General features: G+C 36.0%; 1 long non-coding RNA gene across 2 annotated transcripts in view; it reads right to left on the minus strand.

Moving 5' to 3' along the window:
• The window catches only part of LOC118684049 (uncharacterized), a 101,932-nt gene that overhangs the window by 53,953 nt on the left and 32,343 nt on the right, over nucleotides 1-15,636 (minus strand). The window contains exon 1 of one of the 2 annotated variants that reach the window (XR_004979767.1): nucleotides 9,180-9,225. The exons of the other annotated variant lie outside the window; for it this stretch is intronic. This is a non-coding gene — a long non-coding RNA (uncharacterized LOC118684049). Of the gene's footprint in view, nucleotides 1-9,179; nucleotides 9,226-15,636 lie in introns of those variants that run through there. 2 annotated transcript variants of the gene reach the window in all.

The following is a 15,636-nucleotide window of genomic DNA, read 5'->3' on the forward strand; positions in this document are numbered from 1 at the left end:
TAGCAAGTATCAGGCTTCCCCTTGAAACTTCAAGAACTCACTTTAGCACATTTACTCACAAACACACAGACATCCAGTTAGATTCCATGAGTTTACATTCAAAATTAATGACTTTTTTCTCCTTTCTTTGATTCCTTTTTTTTTTGGGGGGGGGGGGTGTTGGGGTTTTTTTGGTGTTTTTTTTTTCACATACAGCAGATGGGAAAGTGTTTTTCCTCAATAAGCAACTTTTCTATTAATAAACAGACTTGTGGAGAGAAGGGACAAATCCTTTCATTTGCTTTTGAAATGTGAAATGGTGATCCACATTGTGCCAAGCTGATCCCTTGATCATTTTGTTTTCTGGCTTTGCAAAGTCTGCTGTAGATACAAGTTCCTGCTAAAATAGAGGGATTAGGGAATTTGAACAAAATTTCATCCTCACCTGTAATACATATTAATCTATTTTTTAATTCCTTACATGAGGAAACATGGATTTTTCATCTGGCTTCCTCAAGTCCAGAAGAGACAACCTGAAGGTTTTTTCCTGTATAGACTCTGAAAATATGTACCATTTCCAATTCTGACCATAATTTATCTGTAGATATTGCTGGTCTGAGAATAAACTTGGGTTCAGCTTGGGTCACAAGTTGCCATGAATTTCTGTAAACAACAGAACATATTTCTGTCTGGGAGTCTTTCAGGTTTAGAAAGAGCTGAGCAAGGTCTTGAAAAGTTCATCACTACATTATTATTTTATCAAGTTGCCTAAATTCATACAGATGCTCAGGCTTTAATCTAAACAGACAAAAGAAAAATCATTCCTCTTACTACTTTTTTTAATAAATGGCTTTACTGCTGAATTGATTCACAACTGCATCGGCTCAGAGATCTAACCAAAGTTCTCATGGAACATATTTTTTTGCAGCTGCACTAATGGAATGGCAGGAAACATTTCAGACAGTTCTGCATCTGTTACAAAGGATACAATACTCTAATGAAAGAGACTACATCCATTGGATCTTACATCTAATTCCAACAAGTGTATCAAACATCTTAAATATAACAGAAGAAATAGTATTAGAGTGCTTAATATTCTGTCTATAGACAGATGGATTTCACCTTACCATCTACACATTTTTGAAGCTTAAAGTTTTTGGGGTTTTTCTATGGTAATGATGGAGGATTTTATACCATAGTAAACTAATTAATGGCCTAATCAGGTTTCACATAAAAGAAAATCTTCAAAAAAAAGTATAAATATTTAAATAGTTTTAATATTTGGATTCATGAAGCACACCTCTGTTATTTCTATTATGTTTTGTTTTGCTGGGATTTTTTTGGTTGTTTCTTTTTTTTATATACTTCTAGTTTTACCACACATTTTACTATGACGGTTATTAAAGACTTTGAGGATAGGACATTACTGCAGCTATTTTAATGAAAGATTTTATTCAAATTCCTACACATAGTCTGATATGAATTTCTTAACTGAGGTGTGTGATGTAACTGTTTAATTTCTCTGGTGTTTACTTCATGTCCTTTTTATTTGTATTCTGTTCAAAGCATATGGCAGAATACCAAAAAAGGCAACCAGATGTTTACCTTATTGTTGGATAATACTTCCTGAATTGAATGAAACTGCAGAGAAGGTAAAAGGGATTGCTATTTGTCTGTAGCCAAAATATCAAAAGTAGTTTGGAGAAATCCAAAAAGTTTGATGAGATGAAGGTAATGTGGAATCATACAGAGAAAGAGTTAAAAAAAAGCTAGGAAACAAACAAACAAACAAAAAAGGGTAAAAGGGTAAAAAGGGCAAAAAGGGTAAAAGAAATTTTCCTGGAGATTGACTCTGTTGCAGTTCAGTAAGACCCTGAAAGTCTCTGAACTCATACCTAAACAAAAAGCACACCCTTACCTAGGAAGGACAAAGAAAGAAAAATGGCAGATTTGTTACCAATTCCTTTTATTTCAAGTTTTTAAATAAATCCAATTCTATTCTGTTTCAAACAATGCCTTATCTCAATGTGTTTACTAATAATATATACAGGTATAGTTTTCAAGGATGACAACAAGTGAAGGGAAAAATGTTACAAGAATCTAGTGAAAGAAAGGCTTATTTTATTCCTACTAGATATACTATTGCTCAGTTGCTGATTTTTTTTTTTTGTTAAAATTTCTCTGCTAGTTGTGGTCTTGCTCCATATTACCAGATTTCTGTTTGGTGAAAAAAAAAGTCAAAATTTTACTTCACATACCCACCACATTTACTGCATATAAGTATCTTCTGCTGGTTAAGAATAAAAACACAAGTAATCTTTCTTTGTAGCATTGAACCAGGAGTTCCAGTGCCAGCATGATATGCAGCAGAGCACTCTAGCACAGTGGACTTGGGAGTTCTGAACTGGAGCAACCTCAGGGGCAGCCAAGAAAGCCACTGGGAGCCCCCAGCTTGTGCAACAGCAGCTGGCAGACTTGAGCAGGGCCACAAGCAGTGGTGGCCAGCAACTTGCTGCACACCCAGGACCTCAGCTGCAGGTGTGTCCTGCTTTCATGACAATACTGAACATGCAGAAGTGAGCACACCTGCGGGATGACTGTCCTGGTACAGGAAATCCTCTGCTTAGTAACAGATGTCAAGGAGGAAGTGACTAAGGGGAGGAGCATGAGGGAGCCTGAAAGGTAGATTACTGGAATCACACTCTGCCTTCCCCAGGACAGGCCAGACAGGCAGACAGGACACATGGTATGGAGGATTCCCTGTCTTTTCTCTGCCTGGCTGAATGTGTTGACTCAAGCAGTCGGGGGCAATGGTGATAAATTCCACCATGGCACAGCAGACACGTGACTGAACAGTGCCATGACTTTACAGGTACAGAGTTTTGCAAGTGAAACTGAACAATAGCAAGCACAAAAGTTCCTCCAGGTTGGGATGTTGCTGAGGTTAAATTGTCCTACAACCTGTGTCAAAATAGCTTCCATAAAGAAGATAACTTGCAGACACAGCTGGTGAATGAGTCAAGGACCTGCTATTTGTGAAAACACAAGAACTGGTGGATTATGAGATGGATAAAGGCCATGTTGGGCATAAAAATAATGAAAACATAGTTTTCAAGTTATGGGGACATAAGGAACTGCGTTCAGCTTTGGGTGTCTCTTTACAAGGAGAACTTTGAGGTGCTGAAGTGTGTCTAAAAAAGCTGTTGAAGGGTTTGGAGCACAAGTCTTGGGAGGACCGGCTGAGGGATTGTTTATCCAGAGAAAAGGAAGCTATGGGGAAACCTTATTCCATTCTACAGCAACTGGGAAGTAGGCGCAGAATCACAGAGTTCAGAACCACAGAATATTCTGGAAGGGTCCCACAAGAATCATCAAGTCCAATTCTTAGGTGAATGGCCCACACAGGTATTGAATCCACAACCTTGGCATTATTAGCGTCAAGCTCTGACCAATGTGGTGATATGGGGGTTGGTCTCTTCTCCCAGGCAGCAAGTTACATGATGAGATTAAATAAGGGGCCTCAAATTGTGCCAGGGGAAATTTAGATTGGATATGAGGAAAAATTTCTACTCCAAAAGAATTGCCAAATTTTGGAACAGGCTTCCTAGGTAAGTGGCTGAGTCCCCATTGCTGCGGATATTTAAAAGACCTGCAGCTGTGGTGATTAGCAACATTGTTTACTGGTGGACTTGGCAGTGCTGAGTTAATGGCTGGGCTTGATAATCTTCAAGGTCTTTTCCAACCCTAGCAGTCCTATGGTTTTATGAATAATAAAAACTTATCTACATGATGGAAAAATATTTATTGCATTTTTAAAAGAAAGCTAATGATATCTCAGTTCCTGTCTTGATTTCAGTATTTTTGCTCTCATTACAAATTGCTTTGCATTTCTCAAAATACTGAGATGATGTCAAATACTCCTATTAATATGGGCAAAAGGAAGCATATTTAACAGAGATGATGGGTAAACATTTAATGAGGACACTTTGAATAATTCCTAGCTGTCTATAAATAGTTGACAAAACTGATTATGAATTTAGGCGTCGTGCCTGGTGTATGAAGTGAGAAAAAAGCAATCTGAATAGCTTTAAAGCTTGTCTTTGAAGTGCTAAGGGTGATATCCATTAGGTCACTTAGGTTTTGGGTGGGGGGTTGTTGGTTGGAGGTTTTTTTTTTTATTTTACTGCATTATGCTTTAATGGACTTATCGATGAGGTGGTTTTTAGGGAATTCTGAAATTCCTGTATTTACTGTAATTTGATAATATGGTGTCTGTTTTCCTTATTATTCAATTACATGGTGGTAATTTAAATACTCCAAACTACACTATGATAATGAGCTCTTCAGGGAATTAAACTTAAATCAGCCTGGTAACTGAAACTAGTAAAGCACACAGCATCTCACATATCTCCTGACATGTTATTTTGACATCCTATGATACCTTTACGCTCCCTAGTTCTCCTGATGGAGCTGTTGGTATTGCTAATTTTGCCTAAAGAGCTGAAGGTCAGGATTTTTCAATCCACCCAGGTCTGTTACCTATGTGCTGGGTTAATTTAGACATCATCAGAGCATTGATGAATATGGTCGAGGACCTGTAGAATACTCCTTCTCTTGGGGCAACCAGTAATGCCCCAGGATCATCTTTAGCATGGTAAATAGCAGAGTATGTCTTTCTGTGCTTTCTTCATGGTTATGTTTTAGTTTTGGTTTTGCTACTCTGTGATTCCTAGGACATGTAAATCCTTTCTTTTCCTCAACTCATGGAAACCAAATTTCAAGAAAACACTGACATTGCACAAACCAGAGCTACCTTTTAGTACAGTGAAATATATTCCTTCTTCCAGAATTCAATTGTATCACCCTATTTCCCATGAATAACATTCTAAAGTTCTGTCACATTGCCAATGCTCTTCAGTTTTGTAGCATTTGCAACTTTTGTCAAGTTCTGTAGGCACAGTCTGGTCTTTCTGGTATGCCTTTGGTCTTGCTATGTTTCTTTTTTTTCTATATTATCTCTTGGATAGTCCTTATATATATTGTGCCTGTGTGTACTTAGCCTTGCTTTGATTTCTGAGGCTCACATATAAGGTTATATTTATGCCTATTTAACCTCAGGATTTGCCATATATATTTCATGGCATAATTTGCTGCCAATGTTAGCTTTAAATGTCTGCCAAGCAAATAAAAATAAATGTGAAGAACAGATGATAAAATGCCACAGTTTGTGCAATCACTTGTTTTCAGGCACATTTCACATAAAATAGTAATTGTGGAAGCTTCAAAGACTGTCTGAAAACATTAGGTACAACCATGTTTCTGCCTTCTGGGCAAAACTGTTCTAAGCAGTTCAGTTCCAGCACTGATTCAATAGTCTTTCTTTTTTAACAAATTTTGAAATGCCATTGTCACTGATACTATAAAAAACTATTGGGATCACCCAATGGTTGGTGATCCAGTGCCTCCAGAAATTTTAGTTTTTGCCAAGAAATCTGGGTGTTTTTTCCCAGGCAGTTTTAACCAGCTTCAGCATATTCTCTTCTTGAGCTACTTATGTTTGACTCCTCACAGCTGAGGCACACAGTCAGGAACAGAGCTCAAATGGACGATCAGCTGCTGAAGTACATTTTATGACAAGATTAATTATTTCTAGAAGTGCCAATTCCTTAAAGTTAATCTGAATGGTTAGCTTGGATTAAAAAAATGACATTGTAGATATTTGGAGCAACAAGCTATGTTCCAAGACGTTTTGAAAACACTTGAGGCTGACGTATACCGGGCACAGTTGACATTCTGTCTTTATAGCCAGGAAATTGGTAAGAATGTCAACTGCACTGCACATCTCCAGCATCTACACAATAGATGACATTTCAGGGAGATTGTGTATTTTTAGCTTTTTAATTATTTTGAATTTTCAGATTTTTTTGGGGGGTAGGAGGGGACAAGCAAAACATGTTTGCATTTAATTTAGACAAGATTCAAACTTTAAATAAATACACATTCACATTAAAATTTTGACTTTTATTAAATTCCTATATCAGTAAATCAATTTCCAGAATTTCTTAAGTATAAATAATAGCTTTATCTTGAAAAAAGATTTAAAATAAGAATATTCTCAAACCTCTAACAGGTAAGATTTAGGGTTTTTTCTGAAAGAAATGCTGTAGTTATGTTTTATCATACTATTCCAACAGTGTATGCCAGACAGTTTTCCTAGGCTAGAAATATTAAATAAATAAATAAATTTTATTTTTCATTTCACATGAAATAGAGAAGAAAATTCAGATACATATATACTTCTCTACTGTCTATTTGAGGCAAAGAAGACTATTTCATCAATTTATTTAATTTGTGTCACTGTGACAGCAAAGTCCCATAGCCTTAAATTAATGCAAAAGACAGAGAAAGATTCTATTTCAGTTTGTGAAAAAGTTCTGCAACAAAGACACAATGGGCAGTTAAGTACCCTGGGCATTACCACAGTTTTTGTCTTTATTTCATCAAACTGACGACACAGTCACGGTCCTTTTAGCTACAGCTTACACTGCATTTGTTGTGAAAGTTCTTGAGTGTTTTGGCAAACTGAGAATGCTCAGCATGAATTTCATCTAAGTAAAAAATCACAATGTGACTTGGAATTAGGTACTGAGCCCTTTTGAAAAGAAGAAAGGGTACTAATATTCTCAGGTTTTAAAAGAATACAACCAAAATACATTTTCATTTTTCTGCTTTCTACACAAAAGCAAACTATAAAATAAAGGAAACAAGAACTAAAACAAGTCTCTAGAAATTATCAATCTCTAGAGAGATTGATATCACTCTCATCTCACCCATTTGAACAATGTATGAAGGCACAGCTAGAGAACCTGTGAAATCAAGGCATATTAGTGCTTCTTGTGCTAAAATGCGATTGTATTGCACAGTATCATAGAATTGTTCAGGTAAGAAAGAACCTCTGGAATTCTTCTACTTCAGTGTTCCTTTTAAGAGTAGGATCAATTACAGTAGGCTACTTAGGGCTGTGTCCAAGTTGAATTATTCATGTCTCCAAGAAGGGAGTATCCACAACCTGTCTGGGAAACTTGGTCCACTGTTTGACCATTCTACAGTAAAAAAAAAGCCTTTCCTTGTGCTTACACATGATTTTTTGTATATAAATTTGTATCTTAAACAAGTGCCCACCACAGTTGTCCATTCACAGAATATCATTGAGAGCTGGTTTTCTTCTTCCCACCCCCAGCAGGGTATACCCCATCAGGTATTTAGACACATTGGTAAGATTTCCCCAAGCCTTCTCTCTTCTCTTCTCTTCTCTTCTCTTCTCTTCTCTTCTCTTCTCTTCTCTTCTCTTCTCTTCTCTTCTCTTCTCTTCTCTTCTCTTCTCTTCTCTTCTCTTCTCTTCTCTTCTCGCTAAACAGTTCCTGTTCTGTCAGCCTCTCCTCACATGTCTGACACTTGAAGTCCTTAATGATCTTCATGATCCTTTGCAAGATTTACTCCACTATGTCCATGTCTCCTTCCTACTGAGGAGCTCAGACATGGACACAGCACTCCAGAGATGGCCTCTCCAGTGCTGAGTTAAGGGGAATAATTAACTCCCACAATTTCCTGACAATGTTCTTCCTAATGGAGCCTGGGAAGTTACTGGCCTCTTGTTCTGCAATAAACAATTGCCGGCTAATTTTCAATTTTCTGATCATCAAGCTCTTCTCTTCTCCAGATGCTTCCCAATACTCATGTACTCATGTATGGATTTGTTTATTTCCAGCTACTCTGAATTTTCTTTTGCTGAAATATTTGACATTATTATTGGCCCTTTTCTCCTTCCTATCTGAGCAGTTCTTCCTTAATTTTTTTTGATGCTTTGTTTTTTTTTCTTTTCTTTCTTATTTCTTAATTTCTTTAGATGCATCCAATGTAAAAACTATATAGTGCTGTCCCCAAAAAACTTAAAAAGCATACACTATGCTTATGCTTTCAGAAAATACACACTTATTCTATTATTTACTTGTCTGTATGCATGTGTAAACACAGACCATTATGTCATACATATAAAGGTATGTGTTTGCATATGCATACAGACACATACATATATTCATAAATGTATTTAAGATTAAATGTATTTAAGTATCAATTATCAGAAATAAATAACATTATATAATAGATTTAATGTAGTTCATATGATAAGTGTTCTTAATATATTTCTTGGATATTTAATATGTTTTCAAAAGAGCCCTATCTCTATTTAACAGCAAAATAAGCCAGGTATCTCTAGCTGTATTCAAAAATTAATAATATTGAGAATATTCCCTAATGTTTATGATTTAAGTATTTATGGAAAGTTTCCTTCCCTGCTGCTGATTTCACTCCCTTTATTTTATATTAAAAGTGGTTTTAATTTTAACTTGATTAATTCTCAATGTAAGTTACTGATAACTTACTGGTTTATTACTGGTTGTAATAAATCTTCATCCATGAAGCTGAGAAGCTACAAATCCATCTCTACTCTGTAATACAGTAAATAGTTAAATGCACTGTATATTGATATTCATATTATATGATTTTTTTCCTTTTTTGGAACAAAACTTGGCTAATTTTAAGAGGTCAGCCAATACAAAAAGTTTATTAATAGAATGCTCAACTCTTCTTTACTAAGCTTTCTTTTTTTTTCATAAAATATCTGCATTATGAATGTGCTTCTATCTTTGAAGGATGTCAGTGGAAATAGGCAGCCTAATTCCAATTTTATGACATCTACATTTTTGCTCTGTGTTGTCACAGTCATCATTTTAAGAATACATTTTGCAGATTTTATCTGTATATCTTTAGACCTTTAGACATCATAACTAAGGAAATCAACTATAAAAATAAAACACTATGGGTTTTCTTTTCTGTTAGTATATAAAACCTCTAACAGAAAATAGTTCCATTGTAGCACTCTCTTTTTTCTGGAAGACTTTTGAAATAGCAGAAAATTATTCTCTTCTGTCTGTGGTTCATTGTTCTCTTCGGACATTTCCTACTAAAATTAACCAGAGCAGGCTCCATTTTCTATCTATTCAATTGCTTTTATTGGGTTATATCATGCCTGTTCCCTCAAATTGCTCAAGGATTCAGCACATAATACAGAAGAAAACCCCCCCAGCCGAAAGTTATGCTACTGTTGGAGTGACATCTTCTATCAGCATTGTCTTGCTTACCTCCACAATTTCACTGTGCTGGCATCAGAGCAGGAGCAATTCTTTCCTCTCCGTGGCCATGCTGAAGGCCACTGTGAAGTCTCTGCAGTACCTAACTTCAGCGTATAAAGTTTGTGTTAGCAAAACAATTATTGAAGGTCTGTTCCTGAAAACTTCTACAGCTGTGAAATTGTAATTTAACTAAAGTCTAGTGAGAATCACTGACTTACCTTAATGCCTTTGTTGTACTTGCATCTGGAGTTACCAGTTATTTTGAGTCTGACAAAATAGGACTGTTTTCCTTAGTTAATTAAAATCTTAGATGCTGTTTTAGCTTCATAGAATTGTTGGATTTAATTTGGCCCTTCTACCTAGCTACTTTCAACCAGGCTGGCTTATGCTCAAATGCCTGTCATTTTCTAATAGTCCATTTTGGAAACAGAGTAATTTATTATATTAAACATATTTCCACTCTGTCATTTACCTCTAACAGAAATACAGTCAAGAGGCAGCTCATGAATGTATACACAATTTATTACAAATATGGAATGTAAATGTAGAGGGGGTAGTAGGGGCAGGAAAGATAATAATATAATTTGAGGAAAAAATGAACACAAATAGTTTAAAGGAAAATAATTTACATGCATAATATAAGTGGGAATAATTCCAATTGACAGAAAAATAAAATTATCATAATATAATAAGGGCATTTCATAATAGAGTTATGAACCTGTTGTATTGCGCTTGAAGTTTCTAAGCTGAAAGTAAACTTCATCTGCAAAGATCTCACCCCTGAACTGAGATAAATGAGACTGATACCTCAGCAGAGACAGAGAAAACCTATGACAATTAGCCAAGGCATTTATAAACATACCTCTTACATGATCTTGCAAACAAGGACTGGAGAAGTGTTATTACCCCAAAGCCTTCTCATTTCCAGGCTCAACCATCCAAGTCTCTTAGCCTTCTGTCATAGGAATGTCTCATGGGAATTTCATGAGGTTCAACAAGGACAAATACAAGGTTCTGCACCTGGGTCAGGGCAACTCAAGTAACGGGGCAGGCTGGGAGACAGAAGGATTGACAACAGTCCTGCAGGACTTCAGGATTTGGGGATGCTGGTGGATTAAAAACTGGATATGAGCTGTCAATGTGTGCTTGTAGCACAGGAAGTCAATTGCATCCTGGGCTGCATCCAAAGCAGCATGGCCAGCAGGGCAAGGGAAGGCATTCTGCCCCTCTACTCTGCTCTGGTGCGATCCTGTCTGGAACCCTGCATCCAGCTCTGGGGCCCTCAATGCAGAAAAGACATGGACCTGTTGGAGTGGGTCCTGAGGAGGGCCACAGATACACAGAGATGGCTAGAACTCTCTTGTATGAGAAACCTCTGAGGGAGTTGAGATTGCTCAACAGGAGAACAGAAGGTGGGGAGATCATATTGTTGCCTTTCAGTATATAAAAGGGGTCTTACAGGAAAGGTGGAGAAAATTTTTAATAGGGCCTTTTGCTATAGGAAAAGAGACAACAGTTTTGAACTAAAAGGTAGATTTAGATATATGTCATAATTTTTTTTTTGAGAGGGTGTTGAAACATTGGAACAGGTGGCCAAGAGAACTGGTAGATTCCCATTCCCATTCCAGGCCTCTGAGGAACCTTCAACCTGTAGTTGAAGATGTTTGTTCATTGCAGCTGCATTGGACTATACAATCTTTAAAGGTCCCTTCCAAATAATACTATTCTATGATTCTATAAACATTCTTAGCAATATAGGTATTACACAGATTTCTGTTGTGCTGATAAATTCTAAGGTAAACCAGAAAGGCAAAGCTTGACCATGATTTTCTGAAAATGTGAATTCATACCTTTTCCAGCCCCACCAAAGAAGCCTCATTTTACCACAGATCATAAAAATGGAAGGCAGGAGGGAGACAGTTCTGCAAGTTATCTCCATCTGCTTCCCAGCCAGTCTCTCAAGCTGCATGCCAAAATTAGCATGTCACCTCCCAGCAAGTCACAGAAGTATTACTAATTAAAATATTATCAACATGTCAGATTTGATTTTAATCAAGTAATTACTAGTGCTGTGCACTAAAGTAGATCTGAAAAACACTGGAAAGTGCATTTTAATCCCTTTTCTTCATTTGTTTAATACGCACTATAAAATTGTTCTGAGTAAATCAACTCTGTCAACTAATTCAATTTTCTTTCCACTGTGTGAAGACCTCACTAAGCATTATACCTGGCAGCTTAAGAAAGTGGGCAGTGAGCTAGGAAGTACATGGAACTAAGAGCCTAAACCGCTTCCATTTTAATACTTTATTTTTGGCAGATTCATTAAAAATTACCCATTACTTTGAAAGTAGCTCCTCTCTGGATGTCATACACAGATACAACAAATTTTAGATAAAAATCCCAACTTATTAATTAATGAAAATCCTGCAAGCCTTCCCTTCCTAAGTGGCTTCTTTTATCATTTAACTGCTTTAAAATACAAAGAATAAACCAAAATGTTTTATGAGAAATGTAAGAATGTAAACATTATCTATATTGGATTAGGTACATAACCTTTTGTTTGTTAGATAGTCTAGATGGGTTGGTTTCAATGGTAAAATTTATCACAGAAAATTTTAGCTGATTAAAATTCATGCATCCAGTTTTAGTAACTCAAATGCCTAAGATCTGGCTAAAGAATTAAGGCTCGAGGTGGGCTCATCACCAGGTTTTAGATCTAAATTTAGCATTCAAATGTAATTGGCTAGGCATGAGTCCAATGACATGATTCAGTTTCTAGACCACAGGCGTATACCATTAGGTGGAATGCTCTTGGGAATACTGCAAAATGATAATTCTGACAAGAGAAATTTATACTTTCCTGGAGCAGTATCTGGAAAGTAAATGAGATACAGCAGAACTTGTTAAATAAAATGAAATGTTCTCTCTTACACTACTGAAAACTACTACTAAGTAAGTTACTTCTACTGCAGCGGTAACTTAGATTCTTTGACATGGGCTTCACCAATTAAACTTATGGTTAGTGCCATTGAGGTATTTGAGTCAACACTTCCTCCTGTCTGACTGGTGTGAGCCTGGAACTGCTAGAGGCCTTAGTCCTGCAGGAAGAGCAATGACAGGCAGCTGCATTCCTTTCCTAGTTCACATGTACATATTGCAACCACATACCTAGGTAAAGGGGTTTAATAGCATTTAAGAAGCCTTAGGTAGATTTAAGATGTCTCCATGAATGTAGCATACATGTCACACCATACATAAGTAGCTGAAATGGTAGCTAAAAACACCTGGGAGTCACACTTCAAGTCATCTAAAGCAGCATCAGACTGCTCTGTTTAGGATGCTGAACCAATTTCCAAGTACAGAGTACAGCTGCTGTATTAGGCATCTAATTTTACATGCAAATTTACCTCTCTGCAAGCTGGAGTCCATCTTGATATTTAATAACGCTTGCCATATTGCCAATAAAAATCTCCAGTTTTCAGTCTCTTATTTATCTAGTTTTTCTATATTTGCTAAATAAACTGAGTATTTCTGGTTTTCTGGTTTTTTTCTTTTTTTTTTTTTTCACATGCAAGTCTTCTATGATTTTAAGAGCAATTTCTCTACACCTCCTTTGGTACTTCTGCTTACTCAGATTTTACATTAGTGTAAGCAAATTGGCTTCAGTTTTATTATAGTATCTCTGAAAGTAGAACAATATAATTTCCTTTGTATAAAAATCTAGTTCTTAGCACAGTCCCCTGTGGAAACCCAGTTTTTGGAAGAAGCTATTATGCTGCAGATAAACTTATATGAGGATAAAGTGACTTTTCTCCCTAGTCAATTTAGTCCCCAAAACATGATGTCAGTTTTCATGTATCCTGTTCTGCCCTGAACAGATGAGACTAACATGATACATGAATGAAAACATGTGCTTACAGAAATCTGTAAATAAACTAGACTTTAGTCCTTGAGGAGCAGACCATTTAAGGAATTTATTAAAATATTAAAGAATCACTGTGTGATAAGGTGTGAGAAGCAAAGTACAGTTTTTTTGTGGCCATGTTGAAAATGGATGAGACTTAAATAAGCAACATACACAGTAAGACAAAAGGGAATGAAAAAAGTGAATTTCAAAATAATTTCATTTAAATATATGCACTTTACAGTTTTACTGCACTGCCCAATAATTTATTTTAAAAGATGTTGTTCAAACTAAAGTTCACACAGATAAGTCTTCCAAAATTACTGAACTAAAGAACTACTACATTCACTAGTATCCTTTAGGAGTTAATCATATGTTTTCTGATCCCTTCTTGATTTTTCATGCTGGAGATACTCAGGCATCTTTTGAATAAACTTTCATAGAAAACATGTAAATTCTGCTGAAGAAAAACAATGAAATTATTTTAAATTTATCTGTCTACAAATGGGAACAAAATCACACCCATATATGAAATATGTTCCTGAGGTCTTCAGGTTAATGAGTATTAGCAGACAGAAAATCTTTACACTGAGGGTGATGAGGCACTGGAAAAGGTTGTCCCAAGAAACTTTGAATGCTCCATCCCTGGAAGTTTCCAAGGCCAGGTTGGATAGAACTTAGAACAACCTGGTCTAGTGGAAGGTGTCCCCGTGGCAAGTGACATGTCGATTTGAAATAGGGGTACATTAGGGTCCCTTCCAATCCAAAGCTTTCTATAACTCTGTAATTCTATGAAATATATAAATTCAATACTCTAATAACCAGTGAGATACTGAGGGATCTGAGTTCAACCATGATTCAACACACAAATGATTCAAGCTTTTGGTTTTGTTTTTTTTTTTTTTTATTAAGTCCTAAAAAAGTGATGCATTCCTGTGGGATAAAGATAAAATTGAGAAACCTAAACTAATTTCTCTTTTACTGAACTAATGTTAGAACATATGTGACTGAAACTAGCCCCATATTGCAATCTTGAAACATACAGAAGATAAATCCTGAGTAACAATGGGAGGTAATGTACTGGGATTAAGAAATGGGAACTGTGAGCCAGATGAAGTAACAGCTTGACTAGAAACAAGGCTTTTGACATAATCTAACCATTCTTTATTTACTAATGTAGCTAGAAGAAACATTAGAAGAAAGTCTATTTGTAAAAGAACAAAGCTGAAGATCATAATATGCCCGTGTCTGAATTTAAGGAAAAAGTCAAGAATCTGGAAAGGGTATCACATAATGTTTTTGAGAACTAAAGAAAATTGTGACCTTTTGCCTTGGATTAGAAGGTGGGTGTTTACAAGTGAAGCAGCTACTATCCTGTTACGATTAGCTGATATCCTTTACACAGATTTTTTAAACAAATGTTTAAAAAGTGCTGCCTGAGACATGTCAGTGAATCACATTTTAATGCCTTCAGGGAAATATTAGATAGAAAACTAACACTTTGGCACAAACTTACAGAAGGTTTCCCACTACTCTAAGAATTTAGCAAAATGAACCTTAAAATAACATTGAGAAAATCACATTATGACCCACAATTTTTGCTTTTCTTCATTCAGTGAAAATATTTAAAAAAAGACAAGGTTATTTTTTTATTTCAATATTTTTCAAACTGTTCATACTTCATTTGTAGTATGTTGACTGTCTTTCGCTTCCAGTACCCCTGGAAATATATCTGTAATGTCTCAGAGAAATAGACTCAAGTGTGTTCTGCCTGTCCAAACTGGCTCAACATGGCAGAGCTTTAATTCAAAGCCTCTTCAGCTGCCAGCATAATGATACACTTGAGGAACTGGGCTGATTATCTCAATCACACTGACATCCAATGTAGCAACACACTTTTTAGACTGAAGCTGGATTGCACCATGGCATTTGGAACATGAGAGCTTGTACTTGGATGGTCTGCAAAAGTATGTATGTCTTTATGTATGCACACAGGCATTACAAAATAAAGATATCACTCCTCAGTGTCCTTTCATCTTTGAAGAGAGGATGACAGAAAGTGACCACATCTTTCCAGAAAAGAGCCATAGGATCTTTCATGTCTTTCATGTAATATTTTTATTAGTACCCCCAAAACATGTTTTCTCTTTTTTAAAACAACAGCACAATTTTCAGTGTCTTGAAATGCCTGAGGAACCTTCAGGTTACTTTCTGAAACTTTACTCGATAGATGTATGCGTAACTAATTTTCAAGTTAAATTCTTTTATTCTTTTTTATGGTTTCTAAAATTTTCCTAATGTTCATTACCTTATGTTTCACATTCTCCTTCATCTAAATTAATGGAAAAAGTAATTCATATCTAATTTTCTGGAGGCTGGATGTCTCATCTCCCATGTCTCCCTATTTGGCTCTTAAGAAGTAATATTACCTTTCTTAGGCTCCTCCTGACATGTATAGGCTACATTTATACCTATAATCAGGTAAATCAGTAAACAACACTGAAAATAAAACAGACATCTTTGAGGTGCGACAGTGAATATAATCTTCCGGTTTGGAAGCGT

The sequence above is a fragment of the Molothrus ater genome, chromosome 2 (genome assembly GCF_012460135.2).
Source record: "Molothrus ater isolate BHLD 08-10-18 breed brown headed cowbird chromosome 2, BPBGC_Mater_1.1, whole genome shotgun sequence".
Classification (NCBI taxonomy): Eukaryota; Metazoa; Chordata; class Aves; order Passeriformes; family Icteridae; genus Molothrus; species Molothrus ater.